Source organism: Apium graveolens, chromosome 2 (genome assembly GCF_009905375.1).
Source record: "Apium graveolens cultivar Ventura chromosome 2, ASM990537v1, whole genome shotgun sequence".
In the NCBI taxonomy this organism is placed as follows: Eukaryota; Viridiplantae; Streptophyta; class Magnoliopsida; order Apiales; family Apiaceae; genus Apium; species Apium graveolens.
In genome coordinates this window covers 100748412-100765059 of record NC_133648.1, presented here as the reverse complement: position 1 = coordinate 100765059, position 16648 = coordinate 100748412, and the positions used below count along the sequence as shown (strand labels likewise).

The 16648-nt window shown below is 34.3% G+C and overlaps 1 long non-coding RNA gene across 1 annotated transcript; it reads left to right on the top strand.

Moving 5' to 3' along the window:
- The first annotated feature begins 15228 nt into the window (after positions 1-15228).
- On the top strand, positions 15229-16648 carry LOC141706027 (uncharacterized). Its single transcript, XR_012568580.1, has 3 exons — positions 15229-15519; positions 16101-16217; positions 16323-16648. It is a non-coding gene; the product is annotated as an uncharacterized LOC141706027 (long non-coding RNA).

Sequence of the window (16648 nt, the reverse complement as noted above, 5' to 3'; positions counted from 1 at the left end):
AAAAATAAAACGTTACAAATTATTCATGGAGGTGAATATGTTGAACCCTTTGGGGAATTCTGTTCACAACATGGTAAAATCTATGAGGTCACTACACCATACTCCTCTCAGTCAAACGGAGTGGCTGAGAGGAAGAATCGCACTCTCAAAGAAATGATGAATGTGATGTTGCTAAGCTTTGGACTTTCGCAGCCGATGTGGGGGGAAGCCATCTCAAGCGCGAATAATATTTTAAATATTACTATACGCAAGAATAAGGATGTAAGTCCTTATGAAATGTGGAAGAAAAAAAAAGCAAGTTACCATCACCTGAAAGTGTGGGGGTGCCTGGCAAAGGTACTGGTCCCTACACCTAAGAAGGTGAAGATTGGTCCAAATACTGTGGAATGTATCTTTATCGGATATCCACCACATAACACTGCATATCGGTTTCTTATATATGATTCCAAGATTCTGGACATTCAGAAGAATACGATTATGGAATCTAGGAATGCCTCAAATTTTGAGACGACTTTTCCTTGCAATCGAGGAAACGAACCTCCTACAACGTCTAAATGAGCGCATGAGTCTATAGAGGACAATAATGAGATTGAAGAAACCGAGGATGAAAATGTGGGGATAGTGAGAAGGAGCAAAAGACAACGTAAGGAGAAATCCTATGGGTCTGACTTTATGACATATTTGCTCGAGGAAGGTGACCCGAAAACCTATAAGGAAGCGGTTACCTCACCTGATGGCCCCATGTGGAAAGAGGCCCTTAAAAATGAAGTTAATTCAATTCTGGAGAATCATACTTGGGAATTAGTTGATTTGCCAAACGGTTGTAAACCATTAGGCAGCAAATGGGTTTTCAAGAAGAAGGTGAAAACTAATGGTACTATCGATAAGTATAAGGCAAGACTTGTAATTAAAGGATACAAGCAACATAAAGGTCTTGACTACTTTGACACATATTCTCCAGTCACGAAAATAACGTCTATAAGGATGATATTTGTTATCGTTGTAATGCAAAATTTAGTAGTACATCAAATAGATATGAAAACAACTTTTGTAAATGGAGATATAGATGAGAAAATCTATATGGAACAATTTCAAGGATTCGTCTGGTTAAGAGAGGAAAGTCTGTAGATTAGTGAAATCACTGTATTGCTTGACACAAGTGCCTATGAAATGCATAAAAAATTTGATGAGGTCGTGCTGGCCCATGGCTTCAAGATCAATGAATGTGATACTTGTGCCTATTATAAAGATAATGAAAGCAGTTATGTCAAGGATAATGACAATGGTTATGTCATGATGACATTGTATGTAGATGAGCTACTTATTATCGAAAGTAATGATAAAGTGATAAAATCTACAAAGGACATGCTAAAGGAAAGATTTGATATGAAAAACATGGGACTAGCAAATGTGATTTCAGGACTCCAAATTTCTAAAACATTAGAAGGACTCGCATTGAGTCAACCTCATTATGTTGATAAGATCCTTGAGAAGTTTCTTAAGGATGACCTTGAGAAAGCTAGGACACCAGTGGATATGACTTTACATCTAACCAAGAAAAAAGGTGTATCGTTTTCCCAGTTGGAATACTCGATGATAATCGGATGTCTGATGTACCTAATGAGTTGCACAAGACCAGAAATTGCATACTCAATCAGCAAGTAGAGTAGGTTTACGAGTAATCTGGGAACTGATCACTGGAAAGCGATCATAAGGGTACTGAGGGACTTGAGAGGAACTCGAGACTATGGACTGCACTATGGCAGATATCCAGCAGTATTGGAGGGATATATTGACGCGAACTGGATATCTAGTAAGAAGGCTCTAAAGTCTACAAGGGGCTATATGTTTACACTAGCTCGTGTGGAAATCTCATAGAAATCCTCAAAGAAAACTTTAATAACTCATTCCACGATGGAAGCTAAGTTCGTGGCACTAGATAAATGCACCAAAGAGGCTGAATAGTTATGCCAATTTTTGGAGGATATTCCAAGATGGCCAAAGCCTGTGACTGTAATAGGGATACACTGTGACAATCAATCCACTATTGGTAGAGAACAATGCACGATGTATAATGGATATACGATGACGATATAGTTTCATTAGATAATTGATCTCAACCGAAATTATCACTATTGACTATATACTGTCAAAGGATAATATTGCGGATCCGCTAACCAAAGGGTTATCAAGAGAAGTGGTTGAAAAATCATCGAGAGGGATGGGCCTTTAGCCTGTTTCTTAACGGCGTCATGGTGGACACCCAACCAATGCTGACTGGAGATCCCAAGAACTTGGTTCAATGGTCTAACTAAATCATGATGACCAAATCACTGTGGGGGAAACCCCTGGCCTGTTCCTATGATGAGGAAACATTGAGACCCATATGGTACAAGGTTAAGCCTTTTTGCTTTTAATGATCTTTTAAGGAATACATGGAGGTTAGGAGTGAACGCATGGAATTCAGTTGAGTAAATATGGGTTACTCTATAAGATAAAGATCACATATCTGGGACAGAAGTAGGACCGCTTCAAAGGAGAATTGTGAGGCATAATTCTTTAGAAACTCATACAGAACCAGGACGATGTTCCATGGCCAAAATGGACATACTCATGAGAACTGAATGAGTCAGAAAGGATATAGTGATAAGTATATCATCGTTTACATAAACGGTCGAACAGTTCAAGGAAAAACACGTTTACTATATACAAGTAAAGTCAGTATGATTATTTGAGCGAAGGTTCAAGGAGGATTCTCTACCTATCGTATGCTATATCTAATCGAATAAACTATCACCAAGTCAAACTCTGTGTTTGTCTATCCGGAGTGTGCTACTGAAATGTCAATCTCATCCATATGAGGATTTTTGGAAAACGTGGATAGTAGTCCCACATTGTCAAGTCAATTTGAGCCATAGTTTCAATGACCGAATATCGTGTGCGCGTGACAAGTGAAACTTGGAATGTGTTCTCCTCCGGGAGAGCTTTCCGAAGCACTTTGAATCACTCAAAATGACTAAGATATGGATGAGATATGATCATCCAAAGTTAGTCCCTTAGTTGTGGAAATTTGTGTAGAATAATGAAAGTCCCACGTTGAATTTGCAAATGAGAATGCATAGCTTTATATACTAAAACACTTATGTAGTGTTCAAATGTATTACTTATGTATTGCTCCAACACCTACGTGCATGCAGGCAGGTGTAAATCATGGGCTTTCGAGGGGCAGTCTGAGGCATGCGAAGCCTTCGCGCTTGCCCGTGTGTGCGACGTACGGACACGAATATAGCAGAAAATTGGCCCTAATAATTACGAACTAGTTTTGCTACATTTAATTTTCACTGGGCTTGGGCTCTTAAATTCTTAATTAATTTTTGATTACAAATTATTATAATTGATTTGGCGTAATAATAATTCTTATTCAAATACATATTTGATTATTAATTAACGTGTTTTATTTAATTATGCATAAAGTAGCGCACACGTTTCCCTCGAGCCTATATATTATCATATCATGTTTAGGGTTTATTATTCATTCGAAATATTTCACACAGCCGCCTCCTAAATAAAAACCCTATTCTCTTTCGGTGATAGCACTACGCCATAAGTGGGCTACTGCAATGTATTTTCAAAAGCATTACAAGCACTTCGTTGCGATAACTCTGAAATTTGAGGTCTATTGTAACACGAAGAAATTGGTGTTACAATAGCCGTTAACCTAGTGTTACATTAATGTGACAGTGTTACACGACATGTAAGGTGTTACAATAGTTATTATTTTAATTTTTTTAAATTAAAGTAAATATATTTTCATAAAATTTCATTTAAAACTCTTTTCTGGATTAATCATTACTTTAAAATATTAAATTTAATATTATAATTTTTTTAAACTATTAAATTTTATTTCAAAAACAAATAATAATATATAAAAATATGAAAAACAGTTTTTACTTATATAAATAAATAAGTAGTTAATTTATAAATAAAAAATAAAATAAAATTGTAGTTCCCAAGATGGAAATATCGGGGGTAGTTTTCACCCCATCGTCAAAAATACACAAACACATAAACACACAAACGGTTGCAGACATCTTCACATATCTCTCTATCTCTCTCGACCCACTTTCCTCTTCGATTCAAACCCAGATTCAAGCATGGATTAGGTACTTGAATACACAAACACACACTTTCTTCGATTTAGTTACTAACGCATCGTTTTTTTTCTTACAGGTAATTACGGTTCTTCTATTTGTGGATTTTTCGATTAAGTTGTAATACATTTTGCATTTTCATTTTTTACTCTTTCATTTAGTTGCATATCTTGTATAAACTATTTTATATTTTGTATTTTAGGGTATTGAAGTGTTTGGGGGGTTGAAAGCTTTCATTAAGGTCTCTCTCTGAGTGTTCAACCCTAATCCCAAAAGTCCTAAATAGACAACCGTCTCTTATCTTCTCTTATCTTCTTTCTCCAATCTCTCAGGATGAACCCTAATTTCAATTATATACAAAAATACAAAAAGGACTTGGTAAGTTATTAGTTCAATCCTTCATTTTTTGGTCTGATTTCTACAAATAGAGCAAGATTGTTTAAGTTTCAATATAGCTGGTTTGGTTTACTTTATTTTCATAGTTTATTTATTGGTTCTAACTTTACTTTCTTTTAGCAGATCTGGAACTTTATTAGGTTTAGATGAGAGATTTTAGAGGTAAGGAAAAGGTAAGGAGAGCCAAGGGTAGAGAAAGAAGAAACAAGATTTTGGTTGTAATGCTCATAGTGTGATTTTGTTAAGTTGTGTAAGTTGCAATGAGTTTAGAGTTCAATGTAAATTGTGGTTTTTGTTAGAAAAGATGATACCCAAGTTGGAAATAACATAACTTGGAAAGGGGTTGCTACTGTTCTTACTATAAACATCAATTGGTAATCAAAGGTGGTCCTTTCATTCTATTTTCTTTCAACAATGATCTGAATAGTCCATTATATCACCTTATTTACTCTGCCCCGTTTATCTGCAAATATCAGTCAAACTGTTGCAGATGCTTGAGCCCAAACTAGGTATCAAATATAGTCTAGTTTTGTACTTTTGTTATTATGTTCTTTTTGAGAATAGAATCAACTGGTTAATGGTTTAATCTTCAGTCATTAACTTAAGCAAAAACATTGAACTCCTCCTCCAATATATCATTCATTTGTTTTTGTCGGGTTTTTGTTGGTTCATTTCCTCCACATGAAGCCCCATTAAAGATATGATCGTGTTTCCTTTTCCTCTAATTTTCATATTCCTGATTCCAAATTCTATGAAAGAAATGGGTTTTTTTCTCTTTGAAAACCCTCTTGATACGGTCACTTCTACTATTCCTTACAAATCAACCTCTGATTTAAATCAGCAAGGCTACTCTATAGAGTTTGATCACCAATAGGTGTCGTGTTTATAGATCTTGTTCCATCTCCGCTATTATATATACTACTATTTTTCATTTGTTTTTTTAACAATTACATGATTGAAATTGTTTCGATTTTTTTGATGATTATTGAGTTCAATTTTAATTACGATAATATTGATTAACTAATATGATTTGGATGCACTTGATTTGTAAACAACTGATAGTAAGAATATGTTGGATATTTTTAATCTAAACATATTTATTATTAGCTGATTATTGTAGGTTTTAATTGTTTAAGTTTATTTGATTTAGTCTTTGTAGTCTCAGAGAGTTTTCAGGAGTGTTGAACTAGTAATAAGGTAGTGGAGTAGTTGTAAGAAACTGGTAGTTGATATGTGCGTGCTTGTAGCTGATGTGGGTGTTCTATTTTTTTATATACTCTTGTATTGCAATGCTTTGAATAAGAAGACGGACAACAGTTTTACTTTCAGCTTATTATATTCTCTTGTTTCAGTATATACACCTGCAAAGATATATTCATCACCTGGTATCAGAGCTTTAAGACCTAGAGACAATGGAGACAAGCAAACTAAAGGAAAGCTCTTTCGGGTTAAGCTATCCCTTGCTGACAAAAATGAATTACATTGCATGGGCATTAAAGATGAAAGTCTTTATGCAAGCTCATGGAGTATGGGATGCCATAGAACCCAAAGAAAGTAAAGATGGGAAAAGCACCGTGGAGGACAAAGTGGACAAGCGAGCACTAGCAGTGATTTACCAAGGAATTCCTGAAGAACTATTACTATCAATTGTGGAAAAACGTACTGCAAAGGATGCTTGGAACGCTATTAAGACGGTGAGTTTGGGTGCAGGTAAGGTCAAAGCAGCTCGTGCACAGACTTTAAAAGGTGAATTTGAGTCTTTGAAGATGAAAGAAACGGAACAATTGGATGACTTTTACATGAAGCTAAACAACATGGTAACCAATATTAGGATATTGGGAGAGAAAATGGAAGAAGCTTATGTGGTGAAGAAACTGCTCAGAGCCGTTTCCTCAAAATTCTTGCAAATTGCTTCGGCTATAGAACAATTCGGGAATTTAGAGGAGATGTCATTAGAAGAAGTCATTGGATCACTCAAGGCGCATGAAGAACGGCTTCGTGGACCAACTGAATCGATGCAAGGACAACTCCTATTGACAGCAGAAGATTGGAGAAAGAAAGAATGTGCTGAGGGACAATTGTTCATGACCCGAGAGGAGTGGTTGAAAGGAACAAAAGGGAGTGCAGATCCTCAGGGAAGAGATGGAAATCGAGGCACTCGAGACAGGAGCAAGCTGAGATGTTTTAATTGTCAAACTTAGGGGCACTTTGCTTACGAGTGTCGTAAGCCACGAAGAGATGTGAGAGACGTACAGAAAGAGGTCAACCTGTCCAAGACAGAGGAAGAAGAGCCTGCACTTTTATTCACCGAGTGCAGGGATGATGAAACTGGGATGATCATGTTGAATGAGGAAGGAATGGTCCCCGAATTAAAGGCATCGGATGAAGGAAGAGATTCACAAGTGTGGTTCCTCGACAATGGGGCCAGCAATCATATGACTGGTCAAAAGGGAAAATTCAAGGATCTAGATGAAAATGTAAAAAGGCGTGGTTCGATTTGGAGATGGTTCATCTGTTGATATAAAAGGGAAGGGGACTGTATCTTTTAAATGTAAAAATGGAGAAGAAAAATCGTTACGAGATGTATACTTCATCCCAAAGCTACGTCACAACATAATAAGTCTCGGAAAAATGGCTGAAGATGGTAACAGGGTGGTTCTTGATGGAGACTTACTTTGGATTCACGACGAGAAAGGGAGATTGCTGATGAAAGTCACAAAATCAATGAACAGACTATACAAAATTAGTCTAGAAGAGAGTGCACCTTTGTGCTTACTAGTAAAAGCTGAAGAAAATGCATGGACATGGCATGCAAGGCTTGGTCAGGTCAACTTCCAAGCACTCACTCACATGTCGAAAGAAAAGATGGCATATGGTTTACCAGACTTGAAGCAGCCAAGAAAAACGTGTGAAGGGTGCTTAATGTCTAAGTAAGTGAGGAAAAGCTTCCCAAAACAAACTATGTTTCATGCAAAGGAGCCCTTAGAGTTGATACATGGGGACATATGTGGTCCTATATCTCCTCACACACCTGTCGGAAATAGGTATTTCTTTTTACTAGTTGATGATTATTCACGAAAAATGTGGGTTTATATGTTGAAGGAGAAAAGAGAAGCATTTGAAGAATTTAAGAAATTTCGGAGCATGGTTGAAAAGGAAACAAGTGGAGTGATTAAAATTTTCAGAACAGATAGGGGAGGGGAATTCTGCTCAAATGAATTCACAAGATATTGTGAACAGGCTGGCATAATCAAACACTATACAGCTCCGTATACCCCAATGCAAAATGGGGTGGTTGAACGCCGGAATAGAACAGTAGGAGCCATGACTAGAAGCTTGTTGAGGGGAACATAATTACCAGCATTTATGTGGGGAGAAGCAGTACGTCACTCAATATATTTGCTCAATCAATTGCCAACAAAGGTATTATCAGGAACGACGCCTTATGAAGTATGGAGAGGTAAGAAACCCAATCTTGAACATATACGATTGTTTGGCTGCCTGGCATATATGAAATTACCACAAGTACAGGTTAAGAACCTCGATGATCATAGTAAGGTTGTTGTGTATTTGGGCAAGGAACCAGGGACGAAAGCTAGCAGACTATATGATCCTATCTCAGGTCGCGTACACATAAGTAGGGATGTGGTGTATCGAGAAAACAAGGTTTGGCCATGGAAAGATCAACATAAAAAGAAGGTGAAGTAACATTCCCAAGTGCATTAGTGATGGTGAACACTGAAGCACCCGATACTGTGTATTCAGACTCAGAGTCTGCGAGTGAAGCTAGTACTCCTGTACAGACTCAAAATTTGGTGAAGAATTCACTCCTGGTCAGTCACGAACATCCAGTCAGTCCATCATGTCAACAGAAGGAAACTATAGTACATAATCTAGTGGGTCAGAAACAAGCAGTGAACCAAGGAGATTTCGACTACTGAGTGACATTTACAACGAAACGGAAGAAATTGAAATTCAAGATGAGATGCTCATGCTTTCAGTAGAAGAACCCACCTCGTTTGTACAAGCTACAAAAGATAAAGAGTGGAGAGAGGCAATGGAAAGTGAATTAAAGTCCATCGAAAGGAATAATACGTGGGTTCTAACAGATTTACCTCATGGTCACAAGGCTATAGGTTTGAAGTGGATTTTTAAAATATAGAAGGACGTGAATCGAAATGTAGTAAAGCATAAGCACGGTTGGTGGCCAAGAGATATGTTGAGCAGCAAGGTATTGATTTTGAAGAAGTGTTTGCTCCTTTTACGAGAATGGAAACGGTGCGGTTGATTCTGGCATTATCAGCAAAACACGGATGGGAAGTCCATCACATGGACGTAAAAACCGCATTTCTAAATGGTGAAATTCAAGAGGAAGTATATGTTTTACAGCCAGAGGGTTATGGGAAGAAGGGCCAAGAAAGGAAGGTCTACAAATTATTGAAGGCATTGTACGGGCTTAAACAAGCCCCTCATGCATGGTATGCAAGATTAAGATCATGCCTTGAAAATTTGGGTTTTGAAAAATGTCCCTATGAACATGCTGTCTATACTAGGCGAGAAGGAAATGAATTTTTAATTGTTGGTGTCTACGTAGACGACCTTTTTATAACAGGATCAAGCAATGGAAATGTGCAGAAATTTAAGGATCAAATGAGGAGTGAATTTGATATGAGTGATCTGCGAAAACTATCCTACTTTCTTGGCATTGAGGTAGAACAACGACGAGGAAGTATTGAACTAAGGCAGACAGGCTATGCGAAAAAGCTACTTGAAAAGGCAGGAATGTTGCAGTGTAAACCAACAAAATACCCCATGGAACCCAAAATTCAGTTGAGCAAAGATGTTACTGGAAAAGCAGTTGATTCTACCGTCTATAAAAGTCTGGTAGGAGGACTCAGGTACCTTGTGCATACAAGACCGGACATATCATACGTGATGGGTATGGTGAGCCGTTTCATGGAGAGACCGACTGAGAAACACTTAAGTGCAGTCAAGCGAATTTTACGTTATATTGCAGGTACTTTGGAGTTCGGTTTGTCCTATAAATCACTTGTTGTCTGGTTATACAGACAGTGATTTGGGAGGGAACGTAGATGATCGCAAAAGCACAAGTGGTATGGCCTTTTACTTGAGTGAAAGCCTGATCACGTGTATGTCTCAGAAGCAACGATATGTTGCACTGTCCTCTTGTGAAGCAGAATTCATGGCTGCAACGGCTGCAGCATGTCAAGATATTTGGCTCAAGAATTTACTCAGCATGATCATGGATGTTAATATTGGACCGGTGGTGATTTACATCGACAATCGTTCAGCGATAGACTTAGCAAAAAACCCGGTATTCCATGGGCGAAGCAAGCATATCGATTTGTGTTTTCATTTCATTAGAGAGTGTGTGGAAAATGGGAAGATCATCGTCAAGTATATTGGAACAGGAGAGCAAAGGGCTGATATACTAACCAAGGCTCTGTCGACTGCAAGGTTTGAGAAGATGAGGGAGCTGTTGCACTACAAGAAAATTCAATTTTACCAAGGGAAAATTCTGTTGGCATATCAAGGAAATCCGTTGGTAAAATAATTTACCAACAGAATTATCAGGGATACATATCGTTGGAGTTAACGTCGTTGGGAAGTCGCTGCCAACAAAATGTTTTTTCGTTATTAAATTTATCAACAGAATATAAACAAACTAATAACGGATCTTTCATTTTAAAGCTAACCATATAAACACCAACTTCCCAACAAATTATTTGGTTGCTAAAGCTAATAACACTTTACTAACGAATATTTCTGTTATTAATTTTAGTCACGAAGTGCCAACATAAATTACATACTGGTAATTTTTTGTAGCGACCATATAATTGCCAATATTTTTATTTTTGTAGGCATGTAAATTTTTTCAAATCATAATAAAACAAAAGATCTAGTGCCACAAATAAATTCATATAAGATATAATTTTATAACCAAAATTCGTAAGTAAAGAAAAATTCAAAATCATGAAAATGGGACAAAGTTGTTTCCATTATTCAAAAATCCTTGGTGTAAATTCACATCCAAATCGGAAAATCTAATATTCAACTAAACTTAACTACATTACAACTTTAGTTCAACCATAATCCATATTTTACTTATGTCTACAAGATCTTCCCCAAAGCATCACAATCTACTAATTTTGGTGACTATCAACAGAATTTGGGGACTGATGATTTCATAAAGTAGCCTCCATTGTGGCTAGTTGATTTTTCAGTGCTTTCACCCGGTCTTTCATTTGTTCTGATTCTCGTTGCAGCTCATTAGAAAATGATGAAGTGCTAGGAAGAACTACAACTTCAAAAAAACTGCACGTATCACCAATGCATCAAACCGTATCAATAATTTTAATACTAAACGCAATTGTCAATTAATCATAATTGAATGAATTTTAAAAGGCTAGATAATGGACTTGTCTTGTACGAGAAAAAATGCACAAGTTTTACATAAATAACTAAATGCATATTCTGAATTGAGGAACTGGATCAATATATAATGAATACTGCATATTTATAGTATCCAGTGACGTGTTAATAGCTGATCTCTGTTTTGATTATATATGTTTAACGTAGGTTGCCCTGTGAAGTGTGAAGGACATCAGTGCGTACATTTCCCATTTTAAGACAAGTGGATGAACAATTAAATTGTATGCCTGAGCCGACTCGAACATAAAGATATTTTTGTTACATCTGGTTCATTAACAATTTCATAGCCATTGCATTTGTTCTTACTCACAAACACGGCAAAGTCATTACCAATACTAAGTATGGTGAATTAATAAGAAAAATGGTTAATGTTTCACAATACTTGCCTCATATATAGCTACATTAATTTACTCATTTTAATCAAGTTGAATTTATGATCTGTTACAATTAGAAAGAAGTTGCATTTTTACATATGGAAAATTATGTTCAAAGACAATATTCAAATAGTAAACATACAAAATATTAATTGAGCACATAGATAATTAGATGAGCATTCAAACATATGTATCCGCTAAACCCATATTTGAATTAGTTAATTAAAGTAAATAACTAGAAAACAACAAACCATACATCTTAAAAATCTAATTAACAAAAATAATAGTAATGAGATGGATTAAAACCATATATTTAACCATCACTTTCAAATTGCTATACCTCTTTGATTAAAAGCCTAAACTTAATCTTCAATCTTTAATTACAATACTTTACTCACAAATTTGAGGAAGATAAGAAATTTGATTGATGAAGTCCCTTGTTGCTCTAGCTCCATGGATAACAACCCCATCGTGTTTTGCTTTCCTGCCGAGATAATACAACTTAAATTAGTATAATAAAATGATAGGGAATGAGGTTATACAGATGTGTTTATAGAATTGTAGATACAGCCGCTGCTGTGGAGAAAAGATGAAAGAGAAAGTAGAAGAAAAGGAGAGATACTAGAAATTAGGGATTTGGGGGTATTTTTGCACGACCAACCCGGAAAATTAAAATTTTCCAAAATCTGAAATTCCCGCACATTTATCATTAATTTTGATTATTTTTTATTTATGTTACAAATTAGTGATTTGTATTTACTTATTGTTACGAAACTCCTTCTCGATTTAACAAAATATAGCCAAGACTTTAATGGTATTTCCAAATTTTTTGAAAGAAATAAATTTATTTGATTTGACTTTTTCATAGTCAACGAGTTATTTGACCTGTACTTATTACTAGTGTTTCATCCTGAATTAGTATTTCAATTTTTTTAACAATATTTCTCGAGGATCCGACTGTATGTATGCCAAGATCTATATATTCTATATATATTTTCAAATTTTTATAAAATAATAAATTTGTTTGAAAAAAAAAAATTATTTGGCCTGAGATTTTCACAGTAAACGAGTTATTTTACCCGTACTTCTTACTAGTAATTTATCCTGAATTTGTGTTTCGATTTTTTTAACAATAGTTCTCGATGATCTAACCATATGAATGTGAAGATATATATATATATATATATATAATTTAGTGATATTTCCATTTTTTTAGAAAACAATAAATTTATATGGCTTGATATTTTAATAGTCAAAGAGTCAGTTCACGAGTACCTTTAATTAGTGTTTCGTCCGAGATTGGTTTTTTGATTTATTTTTTTAAAAAAATATTTTTCAAAAATTCAATCGGATATATGTGAAAATCTATATGGTTTGATATTTTAATAGTCAACGAGTCAATTGACTAATACTAGTAACTAGTATTTCATCCTTAACTGGTGTTTTGATTTTTTAAAAATATTTTTTAATGATCCAACCATATGGATATGCATATCTATATGTTTTAGCGATATTTCCAAATTTTTATATAAAATAAATTTATTTTATTTGAGATTTAACATTCAACAAGTCAATTGACTAGTATTATTGACTAGTATTTCGTCCCAAATTGATGTTTCGAGTTTTCAAAAAACATATTTTCCGATAATTCAACCATATGAATGTCAAGATCTATAAATTTTGATGATATTTCCAAATAATTTGAAAAAATATGTTTATTTGGTTTGAGATTTTCACGGTTAATGAGTATTTTAATTGGGACTTCTTATTAGTGTTTCATCCTGAATAAGAGTTTTGATTTATTTTAATAATATTTCTCAACGATCCAACCGTATGGACGTGAATATCTATATAATTTAGTGATATTTCCATTTTTTTAGAAAACAATAAATTTATATGGCTTGATATTTTAATAGTCAAAGAGTCAGTTCACGAGTACCTTTTTAATTAGTGTTTCGTCCGAGATTGGTTTTTTGATTTATTTTTTAAAAAAAATATTTTTCAAAAATTCAATCGGATATATGTGAAAATCTATATGGTTTGATATTTTAATAGTCAACGAGTCAATTGACTAATACTAGTAACTAGTGTTTCATCGTTAACTGGTGTATTGATTTTTTAAAAATATTTTTTAATGATCCAACCATATGGATATGTATATCTATATGTTTTAGCGATATTTCCAAATTTTTATATAAAATAAATTTATTTTGTTTGAGATTTAACATTCAACAAGTCAATTGACTAGTATTATTGACTAGTGTTTCGTCCCAAATTGATGTTTCGAGTTTTCAAAAAACATATTTTCCGATAATTCAACCATATGAATGTCAAGATCTATAAATTTTGATGATATTTCCAAATAATTTGAAAAAATATGTTTATTTGGTTTGAGATTTTCACGGTTAATGAGTATTTTGATTGGGACTTCTTATTAGTGTTTCATCCTGAATAAGAGTTTTGATTTATTTTAATAATATTTCTCAACGATCCAACCGTATGGACGTGAATATCTATATAATGTAGTGATATTTTCAATTTTTAAGAAAAAAACTAAATTTATATGGTTTGATATTTTAATAGTCAACGAGTCAGATCACGAGTACCTCTAACTAGTGTTTTGTCCGAGATTTGTGTTTAATTTGATTTTTTTCTTTTACTTTTCAACGATCTAACCGTAAGGATATGTGAAAATCTATATATCTTTGTGATATTTCCAATTTGTTTGAAAAAAAAATTATTTGGCTTGAGATTTTAACAGTCAACCGGTCAATTGACTAGTATTACTAACTAGTATTAGGTCCTAAATTGGTGATTTCATTTTCCAACACTATGAATGATAATTTATGTAGTTATTGGATATTAGAAAATTGAGCCAAAGGTTGTCCTGATGCATGTTACCCGATGTTAGGTTTTTTTCAATATAAAATTTCAATGACAAATCTGTAAATATAAACTCCACCTCCTACATTCACAAAAATTCCACTATTTCGTACATATTTTCTTTTAACCTCATGCCGCTCTCTTAAGATCGTAAGGTCACTCTCAAACACATCAACCCCTATTATATATTTCGAATATATAAAATTGGATTGGATTAATGATTGGACATCTATTTTAAACTGTTTAATTTCATGAGATATATCAAAGGATTATCAATGAAAATAATTTAACCGATCTAAAATAGTAATGATTTAGTAACAGAACAAATATAACTGATCTAAAACTGTAACAAATTCATAACGAAACGGGAGAACTTCCAACGAAAATATATCGGTTGGTAACCTATTAATAGTTCCTTGTTAAACTTTGATAAACTGTTATAATTTTGTTACGACCCCGTTGGTAGTATGTCGTTGGGAGTCTATTGGTATTGTAGTTAGTAATGTTAGGCGGGTAATTTTGGCGCCTCTTTTTCCTAACAGTTTTTTCTGTTGGCAATAAATTGTTGGTGAACTGTTAGCTTTCCGTTATTATGTCATTGACCATTCAACATTATCATATGTGTTAGCAATCCGTTAGCAGATGCTTACGGAAATGTTTCCGTTAGCAATTTCTGTTGGTATAATTAAGATTTCTTGTAGTGCTGGGAGTAAAGAACTTGAAGTGAATATGTTGAGATTAAGGGGGAGCTTGTTGGACATTTTTAATCTAAACATATTTATTATTAGCTGATTATTGTAGGTTTTAATTGTTTAAGTTTATTTTATTTAGTCTTTGTAGTCTCAGAGAGTTTTCAGGAGTGTTGAACTAGTAATAAGGTAGTGGAGTAGTTTTAGGAAACTGGTAGTTGATATGTGCGTGCTTCTAGCTGATGTGGGTGTTCTGGTATAGTATTCGATCTTTATTTTTATTTGATTTCTTTCCTTACTTTTCATTCTTCCTCTAAAGGAAATTAATATAGATAGCAACTGGTTACTACCTAATTATATAAATCTTTGTTAAACACTGTATTGATAATTCGGTATGATGAAAACAACTATTAATATATATTTAATTGACAAATTCCAGAATCCATTTTTTTTTGTTAATTTTACAACCTGATAGAGAAGATAAACTTATGAGAATTGAAGGACAGGGGGGAAAAGTCAGAAACTGGAATGGTGCAAGAGTGTCTGGAGTTCTTGCAATGTTCAGAGCCATAGGTATTTTTATGTTGTCAATATATTTCGTGTTTTCATTTTTTTACGACTATCTGGAATAGTTCTTTTGTGCACTTCCACAAGTCCTTTGCTAATTTTCGCAAGACTTATGTTCACCTCTGAGTTGGGTACACAAAGCTTTCAGCAGGGTCTGAGAAGGTCCTGATGTATATAATCTTTCCCTTACTTATCATAAAGTTGATGTTCTCCAGGTTTTTGAACCAGAGACCTCCCTGGTAGAAAGTACAACCTAACCATCATGAAAAGCAGACCTGTAATGCTACAATAACTTTTAGTTTTTTCTTATTAATTTAAATCAACTCCCCACAATGCTTACCCAGATGTATAATTACAGAGCGCATTCGTATGGAATTATATGTTAAAAGTACCATGGTATTCGTAAAATGTATATTATTCCAAGATGTACTAGTTTCCTCTAAAACAGCTTTGACAAGTAAAATATGGTACTGAGGGTCTGGAGGTAAGACATGTATACATGTATGACTGTATATAATAAATGCTCCTATAATCTGTTTTTCGGGATTCACTGTATGACTGTTTTGTATATATGTAATTTGTTCCAGATTCAGCATAAAAATGAAGACTGTCATGATGCCTTAACGTCACCCATCAGATTAAAATCATTTGTTAGATTTGCGATGGATGTTGCATCAGCTTCCCCGAGACGCTATTTTTTCGAGGTAGTAATTCTATTTTGCTTTAACTTTAACAAGTTCTGTTATGGCAGGAATAAACATAGAAGTGGAAATCTTTTTCCGGAAGTGACTAATTTTTTGAACCTGTAGGTATTAGAAGACTTTCCATCTGTAAAAATTCCATTTGAGTGGTTGGTTCACTTGGTTCCCCGATTGAAAAGAAGGGCTTTCTCTATTTCTTATGGAAAAATGCCTTCTGATGTGTTTGCGGCCTTTGTGGATATTTTTTGTAAAGAATTCAAAAGGAAAGATATTTTTTGTGCATTGTGGTTATATTTGAATTGTGGTTTTGGTAATAGTGTGTATGGGATTGTTGCGTAAATAGGGCTGTCATTTCAAATTTTATAAAATCGACTGTTGTATTAGCTTATTATTGGGTAATTTTTTCATATTAATATAGTGTTATATTAATGAAA